Source organism: Cynocephalus volans, chromosome 16, assembly GCF_027409185.1.
Source record: "Cynocephalus volans isolate mCynVol1 chromosome 16, mCynVol1.pri, whole genome shotgun sequence".
Taxonomy (NCBI): Eukaryota; Metazoa; Chordata; class Mammalia; order Dermoptera; family Cynocephalidae; genus Cynocephalus; species Cynocephalus volans.
The window spans coordinates 59,471,668-59,499,350 of NC_084475.1; positions in this window are offsets into that span (position 1 = coordinate 59,471,668).

Sequence of the window (27,683 nt, forward strand, 5' to 3'; positions counted from 1 at the left end):
AATATGTGCAAGTGTGTAGTTGACATCTGTATACATATGGACGTACAAATCATTTTCAGGAATGTAGGAGCCCTTGCAGAGTCCAAGACCCAGAGGATGCGAAACACTAAAAATAGGAGTGAGTTTAGTCTAGGAGAGGTTTTTGCCTGCTTCACCACTTTCAAAATTATAAGGTGAGGCGTGGTGGAGTGGGGTAGAGGGGAACAGGTTAGAAATGCACTATATACATCTAACTGAAAAAAACCATTTGTTGCCATACAATAACAAACCTTCCCAGGCTCTTCTTGTGTAGCTGTATTCAAGCTATGCACAGATTAGCATCTTGTCAGCTGCATGTAAGCCCCGGTGGGATTCTGTTTGGGCTGCTGGCAGCATTGTCTTTCATAAAATGGGGCCTTTTTTTTTTTTTTTTTTTTTTACCAATTTTCAGTTCCCAAATCACCTGATAAGTCTTAGTCTTTTGATGAACTACAAATAGAAACCAGTTCTCTATCTCATGGGGCCGTTAATCAAAGTGTCTGTTTGTTTAAAGGAAAAAAGAGACCTATTGCATGTCTGTTCATAATACAACAAGGCGATTGTAACTGATCTATGAAATCATGATAGTGTACTTTTGTCTGAGCCAATGCTTACCTGGCCATTCTTCAGGTTGGCTATTCTTCCTTGTGCCACGTGATGGCAGAAATACGAACCTGGGTGTTTCTTCTGTGTACAGTTTGTGAGCCTCTGTCTGTTAACTAATTGCCTCAGCAGAAAAAAAGAATCAGAACTTGGTGAATTAGGTGGGCTGCTGTTGTTATTTCTATTTCAATTGTATTGACGGATTTTTGAGACTTGCCCCTTTTCTCTCTCCTTCTATCATCCATCAAACTCTATAACCTAGCCATCCCTTTTGAAAAGTCGAGGGGACACCCAGCATTTGGAGACAAACTGTGACCTCCAAATAGATAAATGTTGTGTATTTTAAATTCTAAAGTTTCAAAGAAGTTAATTTGCAAATTGGATGTTTTTTGAGAAGTATAAATATTTTCCATATTCTGACTCTTTCAGCTGTCTTTTGTTTTTTCCTTTTGCACAAGGTACAGTTTCAGATCAGCGTTGTCCTCATTCTACGCTTCTGATAAAGCTTAAAAGTGTTTGACATTTATCAGAACGTTGTGGCAGTTGTGAACATAAGCCCCAAAGCAGGATGGTGCGGTCACACTGGCATCTTTCTTGGTATACCAGAAGGATTAGTAAAGAGGTTTATGAAGTTCCTTTGAGGGTCAGAGGTAGACAACGAGGGAGCTCCCAAATCCAGGGATCTACAGCTTGGCAAGGTCTTTACAACGGTGCTGATTTGTAACAAGTTGGTGGATAGTCACCTTCCCCTGTGTACTATGAAAGCTGCCTCATTTAGAGCAAGACCACAATGCAGAGGCCGCGTGGAGATGGCTCAGTGGGACCCCTGCTGTTTTGGTGGTTTTGAGCTACATTTTGTTCAAACCCACCTGTGCACAGGTTTGGATGTCCCTGTGTTTGGCAACATGCCATTTCCTGCTGGATTTTGTTGTAGGTCATCCCCCAAGTAGAAGATCACTGTTCAGAGGAACGCTAACTGGGTGGGATTTCAGGAGCCTGTCAGCCAACCATGAGCTCAAGCAGCTCTGTTTCCTTGCAGCTGTACTCGATTATGTTTTTAGCTGCCACTGTTAATGAGTCAAAAGCCACATCTGCCAAGAGCTGGGCTGGCACTTGCAGGGCAGTCAGCCACCTTTCCATCAGCTGCTGCAAAGAGGGTATAGAGCAGATAAAACTGAATGTTGGGCATGTGGTTCTTTGAGGCTGCTGTTGAGAGAAAATGAGAAATGATTGAATTTGTCATTGAGTGACTAGCCAGCTACAGTGTGTATCTCTCATGCTTTTTGTGTCTTGGTTGCTTTTTGTTTCAATTTATAAGGCCTTCTTGGTGAATTCATTTTTGGTTGAAGGTCCAGTAGAGTTCCTCTATCTCTGAATTTTAAAGGCTTCTCCTGTAGGGTCATTTGTTTCTTGGATGATTTCTGAAGCTGAGACTTTGGAACAGATGACAGGAATAAACTACTAAATTTATTTCATTCATTTTTAAGTCTTTTCTGTGTGTTGGGTGGGGATAAATATATTCCCTTCAGGGTAGGCTATCCTGGAAAATGTTTTCATTTTGAATACAGTGATCTAAGTAATCAGCTTATTACAACAGATTAGTCTCTGTGTTGTCCTTTTTTGAAACAAATACAAGTAAATTGTAAGCTCTTTGGAATTCCTTCAGGAATCCGTAATCTGAATAATTCCTCTTGTGACTTGATATATTATCATTTCCCCACATTTTAGATACATTTCTTCAAGTGGTTTGACTTATTTTCTGGATTTGATCAATTACTTCTTTCGGATCAATTAAACTAGATAGTTAAAACCTTTGAGGAAAGGACTAAGCCCTGTCCAGCTTGGATACAAAGTGCCTAGCTTAGCACTGTGCATGGTAGACCCTCCTTAGATTAAGTTGTATGTGTTTCTTTTGGATGCTGTAATAAATTACCACAAAGCAAGTAGATCAAACTAGGAAAAAATATATTCTCAGTTCCAGAACCAAAAATCCAAAATCAAAGTGTCAGCAGATGCCATGTTCTCTCCCAAGGCCCTGGGGGAGAATCTGCTCCACGCCTCTTCCAGCCTCCGGTTCTTCCTTGGTTTGTGAGCATGTCACTCCAATTTCTCCCTCTGTTTTCATATTGCCTTCTCCTCTGTGTGTGTCAAACCTCTCGTGATGGGATTTAGGACTCACCTGGACAATCCCAGACAATCTCCTCATCTCAGAATCCTAGTCTAATCCCATCTGCCAAGACCCTTTTTCCAGATATAGGGCATGGCATATCTTTGGAAACCATTGTCACTCTGTCACACCTATGTGTGTTTTCTGTATAACACTGTAGCCTGTCCCTGGACGTTCATCTAAAGCACTTAATCTCAAAGTTACTTGCTTTGGTTTTAGTTTTGGTGGCTGTTTGCTTCAATTCATTTCTGTTTCAATATCCTCTTCTGGTTCTTTATTGTTTTGTCTTTATAATATCAGGTTATCTGCAGTGAAAATGGCTTTCCCTGAAGTGAGAATGGCTTTGATATTGGCAGCCTGTGCCATTAATAGTGAATTTTAAATGCTGTTTGGGACTGAGGACAAGGCATTATAGCCATCACCATTACAACTAACCAAGAAGCTGTGTGTGATGTCCAGAGCGGGTTTTTTGTGCATGCATGGGCTAGACAGCATCAAAGTCTTGTCAACAATAAATGTAATTCCCCCATAGTCTCTACTTCTAGCATTTTACTATCTAATCTTCACTCTTGCCTTCCAATTCACTTCCTCTAGAATTTCCAACTCTATAATTCTTCAGCTCGCTGGGACCTGAAAGCCCTACTTCCACCACCTTTTCACTGTCACTCACCTCATCACCTACGTCCCTCCTCGGCTGGCTTGAATGCCCAGTCATCATAATCACTCCCTTAACTTCTTTGCTTCTCCCTCTTCCGTGCACTCACTTGGCTAAACCTCAGCCCAAATCAATCCCACTTGAGCAGCTGAGTGTGCTCACTTTTAATTCATGATCACTGTCCTCACATGGGCCCTCATGCTGCTCAGTGATCACACTGCGTTTCCCAAGTGCCCCCGCTTTCCCACTTGCTCCCATGAATATTTAGTTTCTTTTCTCTCATCAAACCTCCCACAATTCCTTCTCTGTTCCTACACATAGATTCTATTTCATTAATAAAATAGCAGCCATCAGAAGGAAATGTTACGTTTTCCTGCCTCCCGGCATGTAGTTCTCTCCAGTTATGATGGGTAAACTGTTCATTCTCCTAACAAAGGCCAGTCTTTCCACTTGGTGTCCCAGATTCCATCCCCACTTGCCTATTCAAGGATATTGCTCTGATAATTCTTCCCCTCTTTTCTGCATCCTATTTTCTTTTGCTTTAACTTCTGTGCTGGACTTTTTTCATCAGCCTGCAGACATACTGTTATTTCTTCTCTCTTAAAAGCTCTCCCGATTCTGCGTGCGCCTTCAGTTACCACTCCCTCGTCCTGCCCTCTTGTATTCTAAAACTCTTTGAAAGAGTTGCCTGTCATTTGCTCTCTTCCTACTGTCTCTCGAATGCGTTGTTAGACTTTCACGCCATTACCCCTCAGAAGCTCCTGTGTCAAGGCTGTCAGTAGCATTCCCATTACCGAGCCCAGTGGATGGTTCTCAGTCCTCATTTTCCTTCTTACCTTCACAGACATGGTCATTCCCTCTTCCTATGAAGTCTTTCATCCCTTGGTCTCCAGGACATCACACTCTCCTTTCCTGCCTTATGGTTTGTCCTCTCTGTCTCCCCTCCTCCCCAAGGATCCATTCTTGGACAATTCAGTGTTTTCCACATTCATTCCTTAGTAATTTTACTCAGTGTCATTGCTTTAAATACTAATTAGACTCTGATATCTAGATTCGTAGTTGTAGCTCAAAACTTTCTTAAACTCCAACCTCATATATTCATTACCTACTATTCCTACTTGGAGATTTAACAGGTATCTCAAACTTAATACGTTTAAAACTGAGCTCCAGATCACCCCCTGCTCCCCGCAAAAGCAAAACAAAACATATGCTGGTTCCTCGAAGACATTCCAATCTCATTGAAAGGCAACTTGGTTTTTCCATTTGCTCAGTCCAAAAACATTGCAGTTCTTGATTCCGCTGTTTCTTTCACACCCCACACCTGACTCACTAGTAATACTCTTAGCTCCTCCATCTAGGTGCAGATGCAAGTCACTTCTTATATCTTCCATGTCACCATCTTGGTTCACTATCTGCATCTTGCCTGGGTCATGGAAGAGTGGTACCCAACTGGTCTCAGCTTCTGTTCTTACTGACCTTCAGTGTCTTCCCAGTACAGCATCCAGGTGATCCTCTTAAATGTGAGTCAGGTTGTGTTACTCCTGCACTTAATGCCCTTCATTGCTTTCCCGTCTCCCAATGGCTTGTAATGCCCTTTCAATCTGGCAACCTTTCTGATTTTCTCTCCTACCATTCTCCCCCTTACACACAATATGCTGGTTCTCTGGCCACACTGGCCTTTGTGCTGTACTTGAACATGCCAGGCACACTTCTACCTCAATGCTTTGTCTTTAGTATTTAGTGCACGTGTGTGTGTTCAGCACTGTGGCTCATTTCTTAATTATGATTCTTTTGTCTCTACCTGTTGGGGTATACTCAATGCTCGTTGGCATCATTGAGGTAGAAGAAGATTGAAATTACCCCTGACATTGGGGTTCATAGATAGCAGAAGCCATGGTTATAACCAAGTCTTCTCTCATCCAGGGCCTGTGAGAGAAGGAACACTGGCTGGGTGCTGGCTCAACCACATAAAGTTGAAGAATTATCAAAGAGTCGAAGAGTTATTGGCAGTGTGACCTCAGGCAAGCCTCATAACCTCTGTGAGCCTTTGTTTCCCATCTGTAAAGGGAAGGAGGTTGGAACAGTTGATCTCCGGGGCCCTTTCTAGCCCTAACAGTCTGTGATTGTGGGCGGGGGCTCCACTCAGGCCATCAGTACTTGTTAGATTATATTGTGGACTCTCCCCTTTCTTATCTGCTCTTGGCCAGCTTTCATGCTATCTTTTCCCATCAAACAGGAGGCAAGAGGCTTACAGCAGGTACCACACCTGCTTCCTGCCACATATCTCCTCACCGTGGACACTGCCTGCGTGGATGGGCTTTGCTAGAAATTGGCCTGCTTTAGTCCCCTTCCACCAATAAACTTTAAAGTACTCTCTTGAAGAGTGAGAAGCTGCCAGTGGTACTGGCAGTGAGTTTTATAATTATTTTTTGATGCTTTCCATGTGACTGTGGGTCCGAGAGCAGTATGTTTGGGTTGGGTTGATGGACATGGTGTGCAGCTGCCGGCTGTGTGGGATGCAGTGCGCTGGGGGAGGTCCTCGGTCCTGTGGCCCTGGCTAGCCACAGTGCATGTGGACGTCTGTCTCTGTAGCTCCAGCTGTTGCCAGCCTGCCTGCCACTGTTTGTGCCTCCTCCACGGCTGCAGCTGAGGACAACCTCAGACCTCAGCTTAGAAATGCTGGGTGTTGAAAGCATTTTCTCTAAAATGATGCTGCAGAGTGTGATGAGGGAGAACTGCACAGCATGGTGCTTGCCCTTCCAGCGGGGCTTCGTCTCCATTTCAGAACTGAGGAAGGTGGCCTAGATAGTACACAGAAGCCAGCAAAGAGCGGAGAAAATTTGAACCCAGATCTTTCTGACTTCACAGTGCATGTTCTCTCTGCTGCTCCACACTGCCTTTTAGATGTATACTTGGAGCCCTCAAAGTTAATTAGATTTTGATGGGTTGATCAGGAACCCAGACCTTAATTCCATAGCATTGTTTCTATGGAAAAAAATGAATTTCTACTTCTCAACAAACTTATCACCTCCGGTAATGTTAACCCTTCGGATGGGGGAGCTTGGCATACTCGTTGATTTAAGTTCTATTTCTTGATCATCACTCAGCCATTCCTGATAAGAAAAGATGACAATTGAGGTTAGTTGAGAGTTGGCCTGCTGGATGTTGTTGGCCATATTATGTTCCCTCATCTCTCTCTTGCTGAAAATAGAAAACTTATGTACCAACAAAATAACACAACCAGAAGTTAGGAAAAGAGGAAGACTCTAATGCTATCCTTTGAAACACATAGGTCTTGAGGGCTGAATCAAAATAATAGTGTTTTACAATTTGCCTGTTTAATTGTGACACAGTCCACCTGCTCACTTTTAAGAGGAGTAATAGCAGTACAAGGAGAGGGGAGTGACGTGGACACAGTAACTCTTCTCCAGTGATATCCTGATGAGTTAAGCATAAATGAATCAGAAACAGATGGATTTTTTTTTTTCTGTTGAAAAACACATGGGTTTAAAAACCAAGGGAAAATATGCTTGGGAAAAATGTTCTTTGTTAAAGTTCAAATGTTTGAATTATAATTTAAGATTTTCATAGATTCCAGTAAATAGTGGTGTGCACTCATCTCTAATTTAGGTGGGGTGTGTGCATATGCTGAGCATGTAAACTATTCTGTGGAGCTGCTGTCAGGGGGGCGTAACAGTCCTGTAAAATGACATAAGGCACAAGGGCCTTATGTGCAAACTCGTTTCACATGGGTTCTTGGGTATTGAGTAACATGAATTTCATGTAATTTGACTCTTGAAAATTTCACAAGGTTTTACCTCAGTCTTTGTGCGTGAAAGTGGAAACAGTTTCAAAGGGACACCTCCATGTGCTGTGCGAGCCATTGCTGCCCTCATCCTTCTGCCAAGGGGGTGTTCTCCTCCATTGCTTCAGGTTCAGTGGAAGCCAAGTGTTCCCCAAAATTTGTTCCACTAGCTGCAGGTGTTGCTATGAACTTGACTTTACTGTAAAGTAGAAAACTGCAGAGAGGTGTCCGTTGCCTATCAGGAAAGCCCCCTGACCAAACAAAGCCAGGGACTGGGAGAGATTTCCCAGTCGTCTTCCTCTGACAAGGTGCTTCATTGTTTGCTTGGCTTACTTTGTATAGGATCGTCAAAGAACTCCGGGAATAGTGACCTTTTGAGAGCACATTTTTCCTAATTATGAAGCTATTAACTCTGAGCCATTCCCTGTTGTGCCTCCTGACTTCTGACTTTCCGTCGCTTTCTCCTGATACTTCTGGCTGAGTGTCTTGCCACAGTCTTAAGCTGGACAGAGTGAAGATTCTTTTTTTTTATTTTGGACAAAATCATCAAACAACTTCTGTACCTAATGCCTCTGTCTCTGTTGAGAGGAAAAAATAACCCTTCTTATATTTATGTTCTCTGCACACTGAACTCCTCTAAAATTCTTTCATTTCTTTTTCTCAAATATCCATTGGTTCCCATTTTTACTTTAAATATGTGTAGCTTGGTACAGCTTGCTATAGATTTTAACTCCTATAACCACCATCTAGTGTCCAGTTGCATTTTTTGTTCTAAGCAAATGTCTCTTCTTGGGTCCCTTTCTTTCCTTTTCTTGTTCATAAATTATGTTCTCTGCTGTCTCTAGAGAGACAAATATTGACTTTTTCATTTCATGAGTATCATTTTGTCTTATTCTAAAATCTTCAAGAGTCTGTTAAAAAATAATGTGTTCATGGTTGGTAACAATGATATATGACTGATACATAAACAAGGGAAGCTTTAGTTCACTTAATGAAAGAATGAGAATCATAATGAATCTTGCTGGAATTTTAATTTTTTCAGCTGGCTTTTTATGTTCTGCATTATACATTCATTCACTTTGAGCACATATATTGAACATACACCATATTCCCATACTATGTTAAGCACTTGGGATAAAAATATGAATAATATGTGATCCCTGCCCTTGAAAGGTGCATAATTTGAGTAAGACAGATATGCATACATTATTTTAAAGTGTATCTACTATGATGAATGTTTTAAGGGAGTCCTATGGGCACATGGAAGAGGGAGTGATAAAGTCAGCTCAAGAAAGGGAGGGTGTTACTGAGGAAGTGACATTGGATTTGAGTCTTCTTGGTTGAGCAGAGAAATAAGAAGAACCAGGGCGTTGGTAGAAAAGTGCAGAAAGGAAGGTGTGTTGGGGAAGATGAACAGCAGGTGTGGTTAGAATGCACTAACCTCTGTGGTGACACCATTGCAAGGGCCATCACCGGCTTCTGTGGCTGCCACAGGGTGACATGATTAGGTAGGTTGTAGTCTCAATATAAATATAAGATTTCTTTTTACCAACTGGTATGGAAGTGTTTCAGTATTTTAACCATGAGTACATGGCATTTGAATGTCAATCCTGGTTACATACTACAATATGCTTTGTATGAAAGAGTTTATATTAACGGTGTACATGAAGAGTATATTAACTGTGGCTCATTCCTTAGAGCTTAACATACTATAACTGGGCTTGATCTAGATTTCATGTCAAAGTCTTGCAGTTTGGGTAGTTTAGAAGTATTGCTTTTTCATTTTGAGATGGGGTAAAGACCATTCTCACTTCATCACAGGTTAGTGCCAGGGAGATGATGTCCTTTTTTTTTTTTAACTTCCTAAATAATTTTTCCTCAACCTCAAGATAGGGTAGTGCCAAGAGCCCCATTTAAAGTATATTGTTGTTTCATCTGGGCATAAACACATGTACTTTGTCTCTTTTCCACATGGGTCCGGATAGCATGTGAGTTATGAGTTTGAGCCATTTTAGAAATATGAAAATGCTGTGAAAGCCCCTCAGGTCATTCCCTGGAGCCCTTCATCATCATGGCTCCACAACGATGGATTCTCACTTGAATGAGGGTACGTAAAGAAGTTCATGGAAAAATAGAATTAAAAGATAATATGACTCTTTCCATGAACTTTTTGAAGTACTTGGTACTATTTTACGTTAAACCATATTAGTATCCTTTAGAAAAATATACTTCTGCCACAGATGGTTTTTGTGTACGTATATAAACTTTGTACTGAAATAGAAGCTCGTGTGTGTGAGCGTGTGAACAAGAAAGATGGAATGAAGTAACATCGCTCATTAATTAACTAATTGCTCATGAATGGTGTTGTGTGCTGAAAGCCAAGTCAACATGGTCCAATTTTATAATGACAATAATAATTATTAGAGTTACTGTGAGCCAGGTACTATGTTAGGCTTTTTACATAAATTATTGCTAGGGTAAACAAAAAATTTAATGTTCAAATAGATGAACTTTTTAAGTGGAAAATATAGTAGAAAATTAAAATTATAAACTTTTCTGAAAAACCTAAGCAACGGATTGGTTTTATTATATTGACTGACCTATAAGAGTTCTAAAATAACTTAATAACTTTCTAAAAATTCTAGAAAACAAAGCTAAGGTATTATATATTAAGTTAAAAATTTAAAAAATGTATGTTGATTATTTGAACATGAAAACCAACATAAGCAGAATAATTATTCTTGGAACATATGAATGTAATATCATCAGTTACCTTGCCATTTCTGTCTCTAATAATTTTTCTCTAGTATTCTTTTGAAGATTGTATTTTTAATGTATGATTCTATATCTATGAAATTGTAAACTTCTTTCAATTTGCATTTTATGATTAATAATTTTGAAATGATTAATTCCTTAAATGTCTCTTCTCTGTAGACCTTAATATTTTTGATAGAAAAAGTATTTTGTCTATTGGCACTTACCTACATGACTCAGAAAACATTATGATAAATGGAAAACATTCTCAATTCTATGTTTTTTCATAATTAAATATGTACAGTTGTTCCCACCTTATTCATGGAGGATATGTTCAAGATCCCCAATAGAGGCCTGAAACCACAGGTTGTACTAAATCCTATATATACTATGCACAGGTTTCTTTTTCCTCTTCACAGTTTCACAGAGAGATTTCTTCTTATCTTAAATTTTAGCAACCTAAGCATATGATTTCTTAAGTCAGGAACTTTCACCTTTTCACTTAAAGGAAGCACTTTATGACTTCTCTTTGGCATATGTGAATTGCCAGCATCACTACTCTTGATTTAGTAAGATAAGGGTTATTTGAACACAAGCACTGTGACACCTTGATAGTCCATCTGGTAATTGAGAGGGCTACTAAGTGACTAATGGGTGGGGAGTGTACACTGCATGGGTAAAAGGGGTGATTTACCCCACGGCTGGGATGGTGAGAGATTTCATCATGCTACTCAGAATGACATGCAACTTGAAACTTATGAATTGTTTATTTTTGGAATTTTCCATTTAATATTTTTGGACTGCAGTTGATCACAGATAACTGAAACCACAGAAAGCAAAACCGTGGATAAGGAGGCACTGCTATGTATATTTCAGCCTCAGTGAACTTAATGTGTTTGGGTCTTCATTTAGAAGATGACCTTTCTTTGACAAATATTTTTACAAGACAACTTTCACCAAATACCTTGCCTCTGTTTATGATCCTTTTTAATGTTTAGCTAAATTTAGATGTTGTGAAATTTTAGGTCTTCTGAACTTTCATTATTTTATTGAATGTGAATTTTCCAATTAAAAGACAGGAATTCTGGAATTTCATCAAGAAATTTTTCCCACCAGTGGAGCTATTCTAAAGTGAAGTTAGAGAATTTCAAATTAAATCTTGTATACTATTTGATGAGCTCTCATTATTTAATTATTCCAGTTTCTCCCTTGCATTTTAGGATTAATTTCAATGTTTTCTTGTTTGTAAGCTTTGATTTCATAATCACAATTAGCTAAAATCTTCCAAAGTTTAAGTGTTTTGGCATGTAATTGATTGGCACTTTGATTACTTTATTAAAGATTTCTAATTGGTTTTGAACAGAATGCAATAAATTTAGAGGTCAATACATAGGTCAATACCATTGTAGGACACTAGGATTGATGTATAAAATAGTTTTACAAGTTTTCTAAATTCCAGCTGATAGGGAACAAAGAGAGAAAACCCACATTGCCGTGCAGAAGCATGTGTAAGTAGCATCGGCTTTGCCAGCAAAATGTTTCTAATTGCTTTAACTCTGTGTGCACGGGCATGCATAAACTATATAAAGTAACTATATGTATTTATAGTTAACTATAAAAAGATGCAGATAGATGTATTATTTCTATAATGCAGCCACACATATAAAATAAAAATAAAATATGTTTACATGTACACATCTTTCTGTGTGTATATATATATATAGCTATACAGTTAAAGTAAAATAACTAAAAATTATAAGGCATTGACCTTATAACACACACATGCACACTACACTGTACTCTTGGTAATTTTGTAAAGTATAGCTATTTTGATTAGTAAACCATCACAATTTGGGCACAATTTTAAATTATTTCAAGTCTATATCTGCTCTTTGCATTTCTTAATTTAGTAAGAACATTGTTTTTACCAGGATGCTATGTTCTGCCAAATTTGAATTTGTATTTACATCACAAAAACAAATACTTTTACCTTCAGTGATGAACTTTTTAACTGAATTTGCAATGCCATTCACGATATTGTTAGCTGTTTCTCTTCAGAGTTAAACTTCCCAAAGCTTCACTGTATTCAGGAAGTGAAGCACATGTGGAAGCAGAGGACTACTGGCATTTGCTTAACTGACTTCTCTTTAAAGCATCTGGTGACACTGATCATTTAACTGTTTGCAAATCTATGCGAATGAGCCAAGCATTCTGGTAATGGCATTGCTTCATTTTTCTTATGTGCGTAAAAAAACTTGGAATTGAAATAAATTAAAATTAGTTTAGAGGAACAACTATTTTACGTAAATGAAAAGTCATGCATCACAGAGCAATCCGTAAACACATCTTCGGCAGCTGCACGTGCTATATCATCATCTTCAGGCACCATCTCCTGAAAATAACTACCAGTTTTTGAAGTAGATGTTAATGCTTCTCTGGCAGTTTCCTCTTCATCTGGTCTTTATGTGGTCAGTGATTCATCCTGGCTCCAGTGGTGGGTGGTAAATGTTGACAAACATTCTGTTCAGGTTACATGTTCATCATCAATTTTCTTTTGAAATGGAAACTCAGTACTTAATTTTTTACTAAATATGTATTTTCATTTTTTGAGCTCATTTCAGCCAAAAGAGTTCATTGCAGTATTACAAAGCATTACCAAAAAATAGAAATAAATATATAGTTTTGGCTTTCTATACAATAAATGATAAAATCTCTCTAGCAAGAGTGTTCAGACCACTCTCTGTATGTTCCTCAGCAGGACTTTTCAGCCTTTCTTTCCTGCACACGTTTCACAAATAACCTAGTTTGTACTTTCCCCATTTTCCATTGTTCCAGCTAACTGGTAAGTTAGCAGTTCTGTGACTTTTGCAGTTACAGCATGGACCATAGCCCAACTGGCTGTTGTACCAAGTGGTTGGCTGAGGGAGCACCTTGGAGTACTTCTCCCACGACTATTTGAGACCATGAGTAGCTGTCTGAAACCTGTGGTATCAGAACACACTTTATTTTATTAGAGAGTGCCATGTATACTGTCCTTGCAAGTAAAGTGTCAGTTGTGTCAAGACAGGAAAGTGTCTGGAAAACAGCATCAGTCAAATACTGGTTGTCACGTTACAGTGAGAACTCTGTTGACTGCACGAGTGTCTCACGTACTACTAGGTAAGACCATGGCAGAAACTCTAAGTACAAAGTGGTTTATTGCAATACTAGAAGAAAGTGGAACTAGTTAAGCTATCCTGGTTTAGGTTAATGCAAATGTTAATAAGACTTTGAGAACTGAAACAACAATAACAGTAGGACAAATGTTATACTGGATGGGATTCCAGGACAAGAGGTGTATTTCCCATACCAGTTGGGACATGTGATTGTGCTAATTATGAGTAATCTTCGCTACACAGTTGATGTTATTACCCCCATTTACATAGGAGGAAACGGAGGCTCAGGTTAAGTACCTTTGAGTACCTTACCCAGGGTCAGATAGCTGGTTAAAAACAACAACAACAAAAATCTGTATGATTCCAAACTCTTACCAAACTATACATCACTGACATCCTGGTATCTGACAACCTTAAGTATAGAACGAAGCTACAATGTATAGCAACAATGAATATATAGGTCCTCAGTACATATATATATATGATATATTCAAAACACATATGCTTATGGAACATTGATATTATGTGCAGGAGAGTTACACGAGAGGTTAAATTATGACCACTTTTCCAGACTGGGCTTCATGGAGCTTAGAGACTCACTGGGAGAAGTGAGGGAGGTGGTAGCCAAGCCTGAGTGGGAAAGAGCTGTGGGTGAAGGTACAGTGCTCGCCTTAGAAGTTTGCAGGTCGGTTGGTCAGAGGAAAAACATACTAAGTTATCTGTACTATTAGGCAGGGCTTTGAAAGGAGAGTAAAGGTTTTGCCTCTGGAGTTCAATGGGAAGACACCCCAGGGCCCTAAGGAGAGGGCTGACTGATGGGAGTTTCTGTTTTTCCGTCTTATTAATCAACATATTGTGACTGTTTAAGACCTTCCTCCATTCTTTTGGGATCCCAGACCCTCCAAGCCACTCAAGCCTAGTGCTCAGTTATAGGGACATGGTGGTATGTTTCTGTCTCCTCACGGGCAGCATGGTAGAAACCTGAGTACCGTTCTCATCTCTCTTCCCCAGGACTGACGTGACAAGTAGCGCTCCCAGCCAGCATGTGGCATCGGTCTCTGTAAACATGGCCCTATGATTTCCAGGTCTCTGAAGTGGTTCCCTGAAGTGCTTCTGGACCTGTAACCACCCCTTGATTTGACAAAAGATGGGAAACCAGCCTCCGTCCCAAATTTATGTTACATGCTGTTACCATAGTGCCTTGTGTTCTTGGATGTTTTAGACTTAAAATTATATTTAAAAACAGAAAAGAAAGCAATAGTATAGATAACACTATAAAAAATCCTTTGTACCTACTACCTAGAATTAATGTGAATTGCATTTTGTTAAAATTCTTATTTTACTAAAGAATTAAAGATAGCAGGGAAGTCCTCTTTGAAGTCCTCATTTTTCCTAATCTTATTTCTATCCATACCCAGAAGCAACTGCTACCATGACTTTGCTTCCCTCTCTCTTTTTATACTTTTATCACATATGCATGGATGTATTTTAAAATTTTAAATATTTATATAGATTTTTATATATTATACTACATGGAAGAAATCTGTAAATATTTTATGCAGACGATGTTTTTGTGATCTATTCATACCGATACATAAGAGATCTAATTTGTGAATTTTAATGGCTGTATAATATTTCCATTATATGAATGTCAGAGTTCTGCATTTCTCTACTGATAAACATAGGTTTATATCCATTGGCGTCACAACTGAAAACAGATGGCAGCACTCATGCTGGGTACTTGGGAAGAATTGAATAAAAAGACTGTTTACAACTCTGTGGGCAGTGTTTCAGAATACAACAAAGGAGGGTGCGATATCCCGCAGAAGCAACAGCCCACCTTTTACGAACCCTGGGCCTGACTAATTGTTGTCCAGAGAGAGCTGTCTCCAAAGGCCTTGCATGAGCTGTGTCCTTCATAGAGATGCAGCCACCTCCCTGTGACCCCTGTAACAGAAGAGGAGGAAAGGAAGCACCTTGACTGTGTCCTATTCCTACCTCTGGCTTTCTGTCGGGGCGTCCCATTGGACAGACTCATCTGGAAGACAGAGGGAAAGAGAGTCTTTCAAAGATAGCTTTCCAGGACATGGACCATCATGGAGAAAGATGACCTGTGGATCTGAGCGGGTAAAGAGGACATATGCAGCACACCACTGTTCCATCTGTCGTCTACTACAGACGTTGCCTCAGGGGCCATCTTTGTCATGCAGCCATATCCACCCATGCAAAGTGTCTGTAGGGTGTAGGTGCAGGTGTAGCAGGGGAGCTGCTTAGTCTTGGGGGTGCAGACTTTTTTTACTGCATATTGCTATCTTGTTCTCCATAGTGGTTGTATTCTCACCAGCTCTGCCTGGCAGTTCCTTTCCCCCACATCCTCACCAGCACTTGACATGTTATTTTTGCTAAAATGGTGAGTTCGAAATAGTGTCACCACATGGTTTTAATATGCCTTTCTCTATGTTGATTAATATTCTAGTTTCTTTTCCTGTGTTTTACTGTTCATAGCCATTGCTCGTTTTTCTATTACTGAGTTGTCTCTTATTGATCTATAGGAATTCTTTAACCTGGATTCTAATCCTTTACTTCTTACACACGTTACAAATATTGCCTCTTAGTATGTGACTTATCTTTTAATTTGTTTATGATGTTCTTTGTTCTAATATTTTGTATTTTTATGTAGTCAAAGTTATCATTTTTATCCTTGATTTAATATTTTCAGTCATATTGATGAATAACTTCTTGACCCTGAAATAATAAAATATTCTTATATTTTTCTAAAAGATTTTTTTACTTGTAAGCCTTGAATCCATTTGAAATTTTTTTGTTAATGGTGAGATGGACATCTAATTGATTTTTTTTGTGGAAAATTTGGTTATTCCAATATAGTTTACTGAGTCTGTCATTTTACCTCCTGATTTATGATGCCTTTTCTTTCAGACTCATGTTCTTATATAAGCATAGGACTGTGTCTGTGCTTTCTCTTCTGCTGTGTAGATACTACCATGGTTTAATGACTGCAATTTAAATCTATATGCTATGATATAAGAGGTCTTTTCTGAAAGGTAGTTCCCCTCTCTTCCCCCTCTTATTCCCCCCTCATCCCCCCCTCATCCTCCCTCTCCCCCACCTCCTTCCTCTCATCCCCCTGCCACCTGTCCTCCTCCTCCAGAATGTCCTAGCTCTATTTAGACAAAGTTTATAATCAATTTGTCAATTTCCCCCCAATTTTTGATTGGAATTACACTGACTGTCTATATTAATTTGGGTGGAAATGTAGCTTTTATGATGTTGCAAACTAAAGCTGTCCTTTGGAGAAAGCTTCGTCACGTGACATGCTACATTGCTAGAAGTTCAGGTGGTTCTTGCTGCTGCTGTTGGTGCTCAGCAGTTGCAGGTACATTTGTCTGTCCAGTTATTGGTTCATTCTACAACCTTTAATTGAACAAGAGTGTGCTTTAGGTGCTATGCCTGGTGGAGTAAGCTGTGCGATAACTAAAGTAGAAACGTTACCCTTAGGGGGTTCATACTCTATTGGCAGGATCTTGGGAGAATTGAGCTCAGCCTTATTTATTAAAAGATAAATAAATGTTTCAAAGGGGAGTAAAAGAAAGCTAGCTTTACAAGAGCAAAGTACTTTTGACCCAGAAATATCATTTATGGTAATTTGTTCTACAGATATACATGTGCCTGAAGACTTACATGTGAGCATGTTCATTTAGCATTGTTCGTAAACACAAAATAATGAAAACTATCTAAATGCCCATCATTGTGGGACTGGTTTAATACTCTGCAAAGTCTAACAAGTATTAAATAAGTCTGTATGTGCTGATTTAATAAACCTTAAGGCTCAGAATAATACATGGAGAGGAAAAGGATATGCTTATATATGCATGGAAGAATTCTAGAAGGATACTGTTTTGGTTATCTATTGCTGCAAAACAAACTACCCCAAAGCTTAGTGGTTTAGATAACCAATGTTTTAAGCTCTTGGTTTTGTGAGAAATTTGGGCAGGACACAGCTGAGAATGCTTGCTTCTGTTCCATGATAACTAGGGTCTTAGGTGAGGTAGCTTGAATGGCTGGAAGTGGCTGGATTGCTTGAAGGGGCCATATGTCTAGTCGTTGTTTGGGTTTTTTGGCTCCTTTTCACACCACATCCGTATTTAATATGGCTTCTTTACTTACAAGTCTGGTGCCTGAGCTGGGATAGGTGAAAGACCTAGGGCTGGCCAGGGGGATCTCTCACTCCCTCCCTGTATCCCGATGTGCCTAGCTTCAGTTTCCTCACAGCATGGCTGTCTCGGGGTATTAAGACTCCCCCTAAGGTGGTTGGCTTCTCCCAGAGTGAGCATTCAAGTGGAAGCCACAGGCTTCTTATAACCTGGCCTTGGAGGCTCCAGAACATTATTTCTGCCACATTCTACATAAATCATGCAAATCACAAAAGCCAGCCCAGGTTCAAGGAATTAGATGCCATCTCTCAAAGGTGGAATAGCAAAGAATTTGCAGCCATCTTTAATCTGACTCAGATAAATAAAAAGCATGTTAATAGTAATTGCCTCTGGAGGGGGACTTAGAGGGTCTGGGATAATAGGGAGACTTGTATTTCATAGTATATTTTTTGGAATAGTTGAATTTGAATTAAAAAAAGTCATCAGGGCCGACCCTGTGGCTCACTCGGGAGAGTGCGGCGCTGGGAGCACCGAGGCCGCAGGTTCGGATCCTATAGGATGGCTGGTGCGCTCACTGGCCGAGCGCGGTGCGGGCGACACCAAGCCAAGGGTTACGATCCCCTTACCGGTCACACACACACAAAAAGTCATCATTATACCTGTACATTTTCAGCTGGAAAAACAGCCCCCAAACCAAGTTATTGATAAAAAGCTACGGGGGCATGGAATCGTAGGATTTGTTGAGGCATGGCAAGCAATCTTGTGTGACTGTTCAAATTGTCCCTAGTGTGCCCATGAAGCATTTGCTCTCATGTGCAAATAAAGGGTTTGAGCCTGAGAAGTAGGGGGAAGTAGGGGGCCAGAGTTTTAGTCTGAGTTAATAATCTTAAATTCTAGAAGGGGAAAAAAAAAATTAAGCACAGGTCTGTTTAGGGTTTTCACTGAAAATGGAAATCACTCTGTACAGGAAAGGTTCATGTTTCCCCTAAACTTCCTGCATTCCTACTCCTTTCAGTTCAGCTGTTTGATGATTCTGGACCTGGAGTCTGTCAAGCCAAAGGTGAAAAGGTATTGGGTGGCTCTTGAGCTCTTGAGGCCCTTTAGAAAGTTTAACAGTAGCATCCAGCTTGCAAGACAGGAATTAGATACAAATGGATGTGGCCTCAGTTAAAAACAGAGAAATAAGGTAAATACATGTATATGTGTTTATATTTTATGTCATATATGTGTGTGCTGTCTCATGTGCACAGAAAGTTATTGGAAGAATTAATGTACCACTTTGCATATACTTACCATGTCTTGCTTTTAATAACACAGAAAGGGCCTGCTTCTCCTGTGCCTTTGAAGCCTGCTCCCTGTGGCTTCCTAGCCTCTCAGGCTCTTGTATCACCAGAGTGGCTCATCTTTTCCTTGGACCTGGAATAGGAAAACCTGTTGGCTATGCTGTTAGCAAAGGGAAAGAAGGACTTTGGTTTTTTAAATTTGCTTGGTTTGCTGAGTCTTAAAAAATTACAAGTATAAGATTGTAGTTGTAGTGTGTTTTGGGCTCCTAATTTTATGTTCCTTTATTCAATTTTCTTTTTAGAAAAATTTTTTAAAATCCAAAAGCTTTCAAAGAAAAAAACAAGTTTTAAAATTATTCACTGAAGTGTTTATAAATGACAGATACCATGGAAAAATCTGAATAGTTCATTTTTTAAATCTAAATATTCACAGTTATCCATGTAACTAACATTATGCAAATCAAATATTTTATTTAACAGATATTTGCATTTTTCATGAGTGTACATTTTACCTTATAAGCCTTCTTGAAGTGGTTGTAAGACTTTATTTGGAGATACATGTCATGAGTGTTTTGCAAGAGATCATCTAAGTCTCAATTGATTACCTACGTATAAAAAAAATTTGAACACTGAATTTTGATCCTTTTTGTTTGGTTGTACTGCTTGGTATAAGCAGTATTGATAACAATTTTGATCGAGTACTGATAGTATTGATAGAGTTGGCGATATTGTTGGCAGTCTGCTCTTCTTTTGACATATAACAATTAGAAATTCTAAAGAGGTTTCATTTGATCTAAGCAAATAAAAGACTTGAAGATAGCTTAGAAAGTTCTAGAGTAAACCACCTTCTGCTTGGGAACTGTAACTTTCAGTAGTTTGGGTGCTGGCACGCCTGCATGTCTATGGGAGGACCGATGCAGTTTTCCTGCTCCCTTCCTCTATCTGGACTGCTGCAAAGCCTTTTCTGTATGTGGCAGTGGGGCTGTTGCCCTGCCCATGGCTTGAACGTGAAAGTTTTATGTTCCATTCACTGCTGTTCTTTCCTCATTCACTTGCAATGATTAAAATCACTCTACTTTGGTGCTCTGAATTATTACCACTAGCATGCATGCTAAAATTACATAGCTGATCCAAAATGATCAGATGATCCAAAATGTATATTTTCCCAGATTTTTATGAAAATGAAAACACAGAATTTAAAAAAGTTCCAGTGTTCTCATTTTTAAATAAGAAAACTAGTATTAAAAAGATTGATTGGAATTCAAAGGTGGATGGATATATATTTAAACTTATAAATATCAACAAAATGTTCCAAAGGAACTCACAGACCAGTCTGTTCACCATCAGTCCAAGAAGTACTGCTGGAGAATTAGAGCCTGGAGGAGCCCATTGTAATCTCCTCCCCAGAATTTTGTCCTCCGCCCTCTTTCTGACTTCCAGATACCTCTGTTGCACCTTCTCCTTAACCCCATGCTTGCTGTTATTGCTAGTTAGCATGCCTTAGCCACTAGTGGGCTCTGACAGACACCTCCCCCAGGGCACGGCTGCCCTCATTGGCCTGGCAGCTTTTTGGGCTTCTGACACCTCCACCCTCAAGCTTTCTCGTCATCTTCACAGCTGCAGCCACTGTTCTCTTGCTAGGCTAATTTTTGGCTCTCTATAGGTCAGTCTCCAGTGGTAAGAGTCAGGGGTAACTCAGATGTGGCCTTTATTTCCCACTGGAGTAGGCTGAATAGTGTCCCTCCAACTTCATGTCCACTTAGAATCTCAGAATGTGACCTTAATTGGTAAAAGGGTCTTTGTAAATGTTATTCGGATGAGGTCATAGGGCCTTATTGACCCTAAATCCGATGACTGGCGTCCTCCTAAGAAGAGGAGGTCATTAAGACGCAGAGAATGCAGCTGTGTGAAGATGGAGGCAGAGATGGGAGTGATGCAGGGACAAGCCAAGGTATGCCAAAGGTTGCCAGAAGCCAGGAAGAGGCAAGGAAAGACCCCCTCTAGATCCCTCAGCACAAGCGTGGCCTTGCCAGCATCTTGATTTCAGACTTCTATCCTTCAGGACTGTGAGAGAATAAATTTGTTGTTTTACGCTACCCAGTTTGTGATAGTTGTGACAGCCCTGGGAAGCTAGTACACCCGCCTCCTAAAATACATTGGTCTCACTCGGCCTTACTTTTCTCCAGCTGGTCTTCTATCTAGATCTCCTTGCAAATGTCTCTTCTTTCATTCTTCCTTTGTGTGTCTTGAGTCATTTCACCTCCTTCCATTCAAACCCCGCTATTTAGGAAGGGATGGGTACGTTTCAGCTGTGGAGTACAAGCCATCCTTTCATAAAAAATCCTCCCTCTGAGTTCCCGTTAACCACAGCATAGTATTTCACAATGCAGAACAAAGAGCCCCAATGGATGTTATGATCTGTCTTTCCACTAGACACTCAGATGAGATAACGGGAAAAAGAGGCAACTTGTACAAACATTCCCTCTATCTTGGGAAACACTTAGCAGTTTTGTTTATCAAAGGCAGAAGTTTATTGCATTAATTTTTGTGAACAGGAAGATTATTTTACTTGACGTTTTTTTTCCAAGAAAAATTTGTGGAGTTCTAACAATTTCTTAGGCTAGATCCCAAGCCAAAATAATTTGCTTATCCCTTGATGAAGGATGGCTCATTAATTGGGCACTGGACAAAATGTTCTTTTTCTCTCTTTGTCCTTAATTACATTAATTAGCTGCTATTTCTGTGATGTTGTATGCTTTGTATATAACACATTCCAAAACAGTTCAAGTAAGGTGATTTAAAATTGGATTTGTGTATCGAAACCAGAAACCAAACCTCACATTTATTTCATGCCAAGGAAAGGAAAACAAGCCTTAAAAATTGTATTTGAGACCATGTGAGATTTTGCCTGATATAAACAATATGTATCATTACAGAAAGATAACCTTATTAAATTCCATGAGAAATTTGGGCTTGTTATAATTCTGGGCAGTAGTTGAGAAGAGGAAACCCATATCAGTTAGTTATTAATACTGTCATATTTCAAATAAGGGCTAAACCAAATTCCGACTATTCTGACTAGGTAGAAATTTAATTTTTAAAAATTTTGTCAGGACCCTAAAACTATTATTTGAATATCTCACAAGTATTTCCAGATCTTAGAGACTTTCTGAGTCAATGTTTTTTCCTATGTTTTAAGTTTTCTGCCTGAGGGAATATTAACTTAAAATAATTACTACTATAAGGCATTAGAGTATTTTCAATTGCCACCATAAATTCTATATGTAGTTTAAGCTATGAAAAGGAAACATGAAAGGATTTCTAAGTATCTTGGGTATATTTGACTTAAGTTCCTAATGAGGTAAACTAAAAGTTAAATTTATACCTAGAATTTTGCTGAACAGCATTTAAGTTTTTAGTTATTTCATTAATGTCATTTGTCATGTAGTATGTGGCTTAATGTCATACTTTTTTCTCATCTTTTTCTGCCTTAGAGGTCGCTACTTCTGGCTTTTAAGTATGATTAAGAATTTAATTGTTGTAGAAATAGGTAATAATGATACTGCCCCCCCCTTCCCTGCCTACATCTTTACTGAGTATTTGGCATATATCACAATGATGGTTAAATTTTTAACCTGACCCTTTTTTTTTCTATATTTTCTTCTTTCTTCTACCTTGACCCCTGCATCCTGTCCTAGAATATGATTTTCTTAGTTTGATTTTCCAAGTCTAGTCTGACTTATTCATAAAATGGGTCTTCATGACCTTTTGCTCACAGGGGTTTGGGTACTGTTTACCTTTCAGGTTTATCCAGGAGTTGCTGAGAGAAAGAGTGGCTTTCTTTTTTAGGATTAATTTCAGATGTGATAGAGAACCCAAAGTTATATGACGTAAACAAGATGTGAAAATTCATTTATCTTTCTCATCAAAATCGATGGTCCAGGGCTCATTTCTGACTTCATGATTTCTCTTGGTTTTCCATTGTATTGTCTTTAACACACATTTTTCAGATTTGGTCTAAGAGGGCTGCTATAGCTCTACTCTCATGACTACATTCCACCCAGCAAGAAGGTGAAAGGGATAAAGTAGGGCCTTCCCATAAAGGACACTTGCAGGAAAAGGTATATATCATATCTGCTTACATGTTATGGGGCGAAACTTAGTCACACGCATGCATCTAGCCTTGAGGAAGACTAGGAAATGTAGTCTTTATTTCATGTAGTTATTTGCCCAGCTGAGGACTTGGAGTGCTATTACTGTGGAGGAAGGGCAGAAAGAATACAAGGAAGAGTCGTAGTCACTATTATAGAAGGAAAAGTCAGCAGGGTTCAAATTCCACCAATGACTGTGTGGTCATCCTTCTGTAGGACTCCTGCTCTGGGTCTCAGTTTCTAATCATCTGTCATTGTATAAACATCAACTGATCTCTACCTCATGCACAGCACTGTACTCAGTACAGAATGCATAGGACAGCATGTTACATTAACATTTTCCTTAAGGACTAATAACCCAGTGGGTGAAATAGATGTTCTTTTCTCTCAGTTCTTCTGTTCATGTCAGTCTTTTTAACATTTCATCTCATCACCACGTCCATCTATACTTCATAGATTGCATTTACATTTTCACAGAGCCCTTTGTTTCCATTCCACATCAGTGGCTGGCACAGTACCTACGTGTAGTAAATGCTCATTGAACAGTAGCTTTGTCAGGTCTCTGGATAGTTCTCCCCTTTTCCTTTCCTGTTCCTAAATTAATGTGACTCTGGTTCAGTTGTAGAAGCCTTTGCTGTGTTTATATCATTCTAGAAATAAGTAGTTCAGTCAGGCTAGAAAATGGTTTTAAAGTATTCCTTAACCCATTTACATTTCCTGTGTGTAATTTATTTACCTTTGAAATTTAGAATTTTTGAGGCAGCGTGGCATAATGCATCAAAGAGGCTTTGGAACGATTTAGTCTCTGCCAAGTACATACTGTGTGAATTCGGACAAGTTTCCAATTTCTCTGATCCTTTGTGTTTTTCCTTTTTCTAATGGGTACAATAACTTTTCATGGATGTTGTGATTGTTCATAAGAGGAATAATGAGGGGTAGTAGTGAGCTACACTTGCCATTTTACTGTGGTTTTGTGTTTCAACAGTTTTTAAATGACTATATTAAGTTTGCAGATTTGGTTTCAGCTTCAGATTCATTTTGATCTGGAGCAAACTTTGTAGTTGTGGGAAGCACCAATGGTGAGAAAAAGCATGCTCTGGGCCTCCCTCTCTAGTTGCCTGTGGCTCTTTAATCTGGAGCTCTTTCACATTTCTGCCCAGTATAAGGGAGTTGTGGAGTGGAACAGCATGAGTGTGGTTACCCCAGCACTAGCTCATCCTGAGAACCCCAGGAATCTGAGTACCTTTTCAGGACTCCTTGGAGACATAAGATTAGGCTAAAGTAGAATTCCCATGCTGATCCTAGAAGCATAGTAATACAATTTTATACAGAGCTTTCTCATGTAAGGACACATTCCCTCGCAGCAGAGAGATCTGGTTATTTTGACTATACAGATGCAAAAAGAAAAAGTATTGTAAAGGTTAAATGACCTAGTCAGAGCTCATAACACAACTAAGAGGAGGAGCTGGGGATTGGACCCAGGTGTACTAATTCCCAGTTCCACTTTGTTAGACTGGGTATTTATCTTCTCCCAGCTGCCAGGGTAGAAGCCAGAACCCAGGTAAGGTCTTACCAGTCTTAGCTGGTAACTGAAGGGCTATAATGAGACCACAGTCTTAAACTGGGAGGGCAAGGAAGCCTTCACCCAGAAATTTACCACTGACTATGAATTTACTTTATTATGTGTATCACAGGATACCTATTGAATGTTTTCCCACCAATCTTTTTACATTTTTCATCTTTTTGGTCTTTTGCTCAATATCAAGTGTTAAAATCTTTGCCTATGAAAACAGGCCCTGAGGTAAGAGCACACTTGGGGTCCTAGGCAGGAGCCAAGGGCAGCCTCCACCACCTGGGAGCAGGCATGAGCATGCTTGGGGTGCTAGTCAGGAGCTGAGGGCAGCCCTCACCATCTGAGAGCAGGTTGGAGCATGCTTGAAGTCCTAGGCAGGGGCCAAGGGCAGCTCCCTCTGCTTGAGAGCATGCTGAAAATACTGCTTACATGTGGAAGGCCCACCACAGCCTCCACCACAGCTGCAGCTGCCATAAAATCAGCTTGTTGCCACAGCAGTAGCCGCCACACCCATTGTGCAGGCAGCCTGCCAGGCACTCAGATGCATTGACACAAGAGGAGTCACCAGTGGAGACTGGAAAAAGAAGAGGAAATCTTCCTTAAAGCCCTCTCCAGAGTAATAGCAAAAGCAGCAGCTCCACCAGATGACCAGACATCAATGTAGAGATCTAGCTATACAAAAATCCAAGAAAATATGACACCACTAAAAGAATACAGTAATTCTCAAACACCAGACTCTATAGAGGAAGAAAACCTTGAAATGACTGAAAAGGAATTCTAAACAACAATCTAAAGGAAAATCAATGAGATATATGAGAAGATTCAGTATGACAACCTAATGAAATGAGAAAAAACATCCAGATATGAAGGAGGAAATTTACAAAGAGATTAACACCTGAAATAAGAATGTATCAGAACTCATGGAACTGAAAGATTCATTCAACAAAATAAAAAACACAGCCAAGAGCTTAAGCAGTAGTCTGGAACAAGCAGAAGAAAGAATTTCTGATCTTGAAGGTAGTCTTTTCAAGTAACCCAGGCAGACCAAAAAAATTAATAAATAAAAACAAATATACAAATAAATAAAAAATAGAAAGAAAATCTAAGAGAGCTCACCAGACAACTTTAAGCATACAAACATTCGAATCATGGGTATTCTAGAAGGGGAGAAGAAAGGAAAAGGCATGGAAAACCTATTCAATGAAATATTAACAGAAAACTTTCCAGATATAGGGAGAGACATGGATCTTCAGATCGAGGAGGCTCAAAGATCCCCAAACAGATTCATTATAATCAAACTGAAAGGGCCGGCCCGTGGCTCACTCGGGAGAGTGCAGTGCTAATAACACCAAGGCCCCGGGTTCGGATCCCATATAGGGATGGCCGGTTGGCTCACTGGCTGAGCGTGGTGCTGACAAACTGAAAAAGCTCATAGACAAAGACAGAATCTTAAAAGAAAGAGAAAAGTGTTAAGTCACCTATAAGGGAGCTCCTATCAGAGTTTACGTTTCTCAAGGTAAACTATACAGGCTAGAAGAAAATGGGATCATATATTCAAAGTACTAAAAGAAAAAACAAACAAACAAAAACAACGACAACAAAAAAAACAACTGCCAGCAAAGAATACCATACCCAACAAGGCTATCCTTCAGAAATGAGTGAGAAATAGTGTATTTTCCAAACAGGAACTGTGGGAGTTCATCACCACATGACCAGCCTTGTGAGAAATCCTCAAGGGAGTTCTGCGTCTGGAACCTGAAAAATGATAATCACTACCATAAATACACAAGAAAGAAGAAAACCCACTGGTAGAACAAAAATGCAAATGAGAAAGAGAAAAGCTAAATCTTACCACCACAAAACCCCAACAAACATCAAAGACAAACAATAAAAGGGGAAGAAAGGAGCAAAAGATATTTAAAACATCCAAACAAAAATTTATAAAATGCCAGGAGTAAGACAATACCTTTTGATAAAAACCATAAATGTAAATAGATTAAACTCTCTGCTCAATAGACATAGATTGACTGACTGGATTAAAAAGCTAGACCCAACTATATGCTGTCTTCTAGAGACTCACTTCACCTGTAAAGACACACACAGACTAATAGTGAAGGGATGAAAAAAGATGTACCATGCAAGTGGAAGCCAAAAATGAGCAGGAGTAGCTATTCTTATAACAGGTAAAATAAACTTTAAACCAAAAACCATAAAAAGAGTCAAAGAAGGCCACTATGTAATGATGAAGGGATCTATCCAAAAAGAAAACATAAGAATCATAAATTATATGCACTCAACACTGTAGCACCTAGGTATATAAAGCAAACACTATTAGGCCTAGAGTAAGAGATGGACTCGAATACAATAATAGTAGGGGAACTGAACACCCCTCTGTCAACACTGGACAGATCATCTAGGCAACAAATCAACAGAAAAACACAGGATATAAACTACACTTTAGACCAAGTTGACCTGGTAGATATCTACAGAACATTTTAATCAACAACTACAGAATATAGATATTTCTCATCAGCACATGGAACATTCTCCAGGATAGACCATCTGTTAGGTCACAAATCAAGTCTCAACAAATTTTGAAAAATTGAAATCAAGTATCTTTTTAGATCACAAAGGATTGAAACTAGAAATCAATAACAGGTGAAATGCAGGAAACTATACAAATACATGGAAATTAAACAACATGCCCCTGAATGATCTATGGGTCCAAGAAGAAATTAAATAGGAAATCAGAAAAATTTCTAATAACTACTGAAAATATAGACACATCTTACCAAAACATGTGGGATACTACAAAAGCAGTACTAAGAGGGATGTTTATTGCAATAAATGCTTACATCAAAACAATAGAGAGATTACAAATAAACAACCTAATGCTTAAGCCTCAAAGAACTAGAAAAAGAAGAACAATCCCAAAATTAGTAGATGGAAAGAAATAATTAAGTTGGTGAGCCAAACTAAATGAAATAGAGACCCAAGAAAGATACAAAAGATCAATGAAACAAAAAGTTGGTTTTTTTGAGAAGATGAGCAAAATAGACAAGCCATTAGCTATGCTAACTAAAAAAGAAGAGAGAAGACCCAAATACCAAATAACAAAAATTAGAAATGGAAAAGGAGACATTACAACTGATACCACAGAAATACAAAGAATCATTAGAGACTATTATACATAACTATACACCAGCAAATTTGAAAACCTGGAGGAAGTGGATAAATTTTGGACACATACAGACTACCAAGACTGAAACAAGAAATAGAAGACCTGAACAGACCAATAACAAGCAACAGATTGAAGCAATAATAAGCAATCTCTCAACAAAGAAAAG